The sequence below is a fragment of the Hermetia illucens genome, chromosome 2, assembly GCF_905115235.1.
Source record: "Hermetia illucens chromosome 2, iHerIll2.2.curated.20191125, whole genome shotgun sequence".
NCBI classification, from domain to species: Eukaryota; Metazoa; Arthropoda; class Insecta; order Diptera; family Stratiomyidae; genus Hermetia; species Hermetia illucens.
Window position 1 is genome coordinate 109,742,774 of NC_051850.1, and position 5,971 is coordinate 109,748,744.

Consider the following 5,971-nt stretch of genomic DNA (forward strand, 5'->3'; position numbering starts at 1 on the left):
AAAAGTATAGAAGAAGGCCCTACTCTTTAGCACTTAACATTCCCTTCTCTGTGAAATTTAATTAGTTGAAAAATACATGCACCTGATAAACATAATCGCAAAGGGATATGGAAAAGGAAAGGATGTTTACACTTCTAGAAACTACGTACGTATCCCCTAAATGTTAAAAGAACTGGATTCTCGCTTCAAATTCATTTGAAACCAATTTCAAAAGTGTCCATTACCGACTTTATCAACTCTACTGAAAAGAACATTGGAGCCTCCGTAATGTGACCTCTATTATGGCAAATTAACATTTTTCTCTAATGGTGAAGGCATGTTGATCTGATAAATTGACCATTCAAGTGACCTAATGTAGTAGAATTGTGGCTGCATGGCGTCAATAATGTTCTTTGCAAGTTTACATTATTTATGTGCCTGCCGGTGTTGGCTCCAGTGTTTAGTTCTATGGTTGATTCCATGAAACAATAGAGTGATCCCGGCGACATCCGTGATTTAATGCGTGGTTTCGAATCGTTGCATTCGGCCTCCTTTTGAAGTTGTTGATTTTGAACAAAACGCGCTAACGTTTTGTGTAAAGTGTATCTATTGTGTGTACATAAACCGCGAATAGTTCAATGCATAAAAAATGAAGCAATTCTGCATACGCTTAAATTAAAGCTGAGTTATTACAACACATCCACGAAGAAGGTCAAGTGTACATGAATGGTGGTCAACAGACGCTGGTGATTCCTCTCGTCAGTGCTGAGCTGGAAGAGTCAGCCTAACTTGAAGCTACCGAAGCAAAAATGGAGAGCTCCAGTAGTGCATCGCAGCCGCTACACATTCACGAGCTAAATTAAGATTCTAATTTGCATAAAACCAGCGAACCGATGTGATAAGTTCAATTAGATCGTCGGTGCCGGACGAGTTCCATTGCAGATTTTTATGGAAGAGTAATATCAACAACTTTGTTGCTGCCACGATCCATCAACTCGATGGCAGATGACTTCTTTACTTCTTCGACTACGAAATTAAGGAAAATTCTGAAATCTGAGATCTATTGTCTTATTACAATGTGAATATTATTTGCATGTGGTTTGCAATATTGCAATTTTTTGCAGCCTCCACAGGTTTAGAAATTAACAAGTTTTTTCGCTGCATGTTAGCATGAGGTTGCAACAGAAGACGGTTCAATTAGCCGTCTTGGAACTACTGGCATGTGAACTACTTATCCGAGAATATACTGAATGGAAAGGGTTATTCTGGCGGGGACAGCTTTGACTCGCTTCGGTTGGCTTTCATTCGAAAAATGAAATTCAAATTTTCTGAATTATTGAATTTGGGAGGATTTTCCCTTGGCTAGCATTACTTATGACGACATGAAGATGAATGGGGCGCTATTCACATTCTATCATACGCCATTTTTATGGAAATATAGATTCATAATATGCTAAATTAATGAAAATCGTGATAGTTTTTATTTTTCACCCAACAATAGTACACTGTTAATAACTGGAAAGCCTTAGCTGGTAATGAAATATCCGAAATGAAGATCCATTGCCAATGAGCAAAAACAATAGAATCTATTATTCGCCATAATAACCGAAGGTGATGGTGAAAATAAAGCTCTAGATTGAAAATATGTGCTAGTGACCAATATCTGTGCTAATCTAATGAGATTGTCATAATTTGAATCAGGTTTCAATGTAAGTCCATGGGAAGGGGTCACTTCGGTTTGTTGGTTTTTTTGTAACAGTTGAACCTTACAAATGCGAACACCTTCTTTAATTAGCTGAATATATCTGCCTTCATACAAATATGAATATGTAAAAGTATATATAGAAGTAGAAGTATATGGAAGTATATGCCAGTTATTCAGAAAAAAAGCGGAATTTGTTGCATTTTTACCACACGCTTCACTGGACTTTATATTGGCAGATATCAAACATAGGATAGGCGGTATAGTCCACTTTTTTGTTAATATTCATCATTTCTGTAAATGAAATTGAGACTTCCAAATATCTCGCTATTGAAGAAAGAGCCTTTAGTTTATATAAATGCTGTTGTTGCCACTGCTCTTAACCAATCATACTACCCCTGTTGAAAAGGCCACAGCACGTGTTGTCCAAGGAATACAAAAATAAACAACTTCCACTATTCCAACCTGAAAAGCCGAATTATCAGCAGAACATAGGTAAAAGTAAAAGTCGAAAAGCAGTCCACTACATCCTGAATTTATTTTTCATGGTCCACGGCAAGTTTACCTGTCCACTCGAGTTGAAACGTCGTCAACTTTGACACAACCCGCCATTCGATATAAAGGAGATAACCTACTATAACTTCGCCATTCTGTCGTTAATAGGAGAATATTCACTAAACGAGTATGTGTTCATATTTAATATTTGTACAAACGGGATTACGGCAGCATTTTGTTCGGAACTCAGTTGTTTTATTTTTCAAGCAAAATTTTTTAGTATTCACCACTCAACCAATGTACCTGTCTGTCTGTCAGTTTGTCACACCCGATTTACTGGGAAATGGCTAGGCCAATTGTCAAGAAATTTGCTGAGAACATGTGGTCTGTGTGCCCTTTTACAAGTAGCGAGGGGCGCCATGTTGGTGTTAAGTTGGAAGGAGGGTTGCCCATTCAGGCAAAAGGAGGGTGTATTTTTTTGGAATATAATAATGTAAGGTATCAAATAAAAGGGCTCAATTAGTAGTATGCGAAGCTGATCTTATTTCTGATATTGGGTAAAACATAGGGGACATGGGGCTCAAACTGGGTGCCCAGAAATTGGTACAGGTCTCGATTCTCAGAACCATCTATATTAAATCTAGGCTTCAAAATACATCCCGTTCCGATATCTGCACAAATAAAGTTAATAATAGTATATTATCATGTTTCAGAAATTTCTCGGAGGGGGTTCTCTTAAGTTAATGTCAGAAATATAAAATTTGGCATCAGGCATAAGCAATAATATAGGACAAAATTTTGAAAGTTTTGAAGTCAATCCAACTATTATTAATAAAGTTATAATTATTATAATTTACGTATGTGCTTTTGTACACGGAGTAAAGTGGAAATCCATTAGGATGGCTTAGGTCAATTTATTAATCCGATAATATACAATGTTTGCTTATTTAGGATGGGCACAGTATTTATATCGTTGATATTTATGTACGAGTACAGATGCGTATTTTGGAACTTGACAAAATATGACCAAATACTTTAAATTCTTAGCTATGCACCAATGGAAAATCGAGCACGGTGAGTGTTTCACAAAAGATGAACACAAAACCCTTATGCCCCGCCCAGCTTCCGGTATACCTAGTTATTTAATGTTTTGTGTAAAACAAAGTTGAAACGAATATGATTCAACTATTATTAACAAAGTGGTAGCTTCCGGTATTTCGACTTGTTTCTTAACTAACCAAAGATTCAATTATCAAATGATTTATGTCAAAAGCATCCTGCAACTGCAGTTTAAATTTATTTTATTGTGAGAATTGGCCAATACTTCTGCCTGAAATCGTATAATTTCAGAAAATTTTCCATAGTGCGTAATTCTTAACTGGGTTTAAGAATGATGCAATCTATTGGTTTTTTATAAGAGGAATTTAAATACTTCATACTTTCTCCTTGTAAACCACAAATCTGCCAAATCTGGCTCTGGTTCTTGAGCGAGTAATATTGAAATGCCTTCCTTGGGAATTTATCTTGCAGTTACTGCAGATTCAGCTTTTGCATGGTGCGGGTTATGTAGGTTACCATATTTATTTATTGAACGGACAATAAATATATATATCTAACAATTTTTCAAAATGTCGACCAATTACTTGTTTTCCAAGGCGACTCTCTAAGCCCACTGTTGTTTTTGTTTAGCTTTGAATTCACTATCCCATCTTTTGCATGAAAGCAAATACGGGTTCAAAGTCACACATAGCATATTGTCGAAATGAACATTAAGCCATTTAATGTTTATTGACAAAATAAAATGGTATGCCAAAGATGAAAACCAACTTCGCTCCTTGCTGGACATCACCATTCAGTTCGGTAGGGATATCGGCATGCAGTTGGGTTTGGAGAAATGTAGCATGAAAACAATTGTTCGGGAAAAACACGCTGACAATGAAGGATACAGATGAGGGTATAGGTTCGAACGACGTCTACAAATTCATTGGCATAGGGCAAGCAACAACACCTGCTGTAGCTATAATCAAATCTAAATTGGTGGGGGAATTTGAAAGGCGTCTGGATCTTGTTCTTAGAGCTGAGCTGTTCGGGAAGAATAAAATCATGGCAATCAACACCTTCGCCATTCCCGTTTTTTTATATACTTCCGGAGTGATACAGTGGAGTAATATGGGCTTAGAATCTGTCAATAGACGGGTAAGGGTAGTTCTTGCAAACAATAACATGCATAACAGAGTTGCCGAGAAATTGTGGATCACTATCTTACGTCATCAGCGAGGAAGGGGGCTCCTTGATTTGAAAACATTGCACTACAATCAAGTGCATTCTCTTCGTGAGTTTTTCCTGAAGAAACAAACATCTAGCGAAATACATCAGGCTACCGGCATGGCAGATAATAAATTATCTCCTTTGAATTTGAAAAACAGAGAATGGGATCCCATGTCGAATGTTACTTCAGTCCAACAGAAGATCGACATGTGGAAAGAGAAACCCGTTCACGGAGTTCATATCAAAAATTTGTTGTTGTCAGGCATTGACATCAAAGCCTCCAACAAATGGTTGGCTAATGGTGTACTTTTCTATGAGACCCAAGCATTCCTAACTTAAATTCAGGATGTTTCGCTCCCAATAAAAAATTACAAATGGTACAACGGTTGAGTATTTCCACCTAGCTTACATGCCCTTCTTCTATTATATGTTTCGCGACGGATGATGTGTTGCCTATTCTGGCTTTTGACTAATTCTGCCTCCTTTAGGTGCTCTCTGACCCGGGCATGAACCAGTCTTTTTGTCTAGCCAATGGATGCTTTAGGGTAGGATTGCACTTCATCCGGTATATCCCGCTTTTTTCTTTTTGTTGCTTTTGGTCCTTCTCTATGGTTAACCAGCACTTGAGTGTATATTCCCTGCTGGAGCCAACCACCTCGATGTCAATTTTGTACAAATTCGTCCGTATCTCGTTGAAAAATTCTTTGCAGTAGGTAATACTTACCCTGTATGCTTTGCTTTTACTTTTTTCTTGATCGTGAAACCCTGTATTAGTTGTGTAGCATCATCATCAACGGCGCAACAACCGGTGTCCGGTCTAGTCCTGCCTTAATAAGGAACTCCAGACATCCCGGTTTCGCGCCGAGGTCCACCAATTCGATATCCCTAAAAGCTGTCTGGCGTCCTGGCCCACGCCATCGCTCCATCTTAGGCAGGGTCTGCCTCGTCTTCTTTTCCTACCATAGATATTGCCCTTATAGACTTTCCGGGTGGGATCATCTTCATCCATACGGATTAAGTGACCCGCCCACCGTAACCTATTGAGCCGGATTTTATCCACAACCGTACGGTCATGGTATCGCTCATAGATTTCGTCATTGTGTAGGCTACGGAATCGTCCATCCTCATGTAGGGGGCCAACAATTCTTCGGAGGATTCTTCTCTCGAACGCGGCCAAGAGTTCGCAATTTTTCTTGCTAAGAACCCAAGTTTCCGAGGAATACATGAGGACTGGCAAGATTATAGTCTTGTACAGTAAGAGCTTTGACTCTATGGTGAGACGTTTCGAGCGGAACAGTCTTTGTAAGCTGAAATAGGCTCTGTTGACTGACAACAACCGTGCGCGGATTTCATCATCGTAGTTGTTATCGGTTGTGATTTTCGACCCTAGATAGGAGAAATTGTCAACGGTCTCAAAGTTGTATCCTCCTATCCTTATTCTTCTTCGTGTTTGTGTTTGACCAGTGCGGATTGATGTTGTTGGTTGACTCGTCTTCGGTGCTGACGTTGCCACCATATATTTTGTCT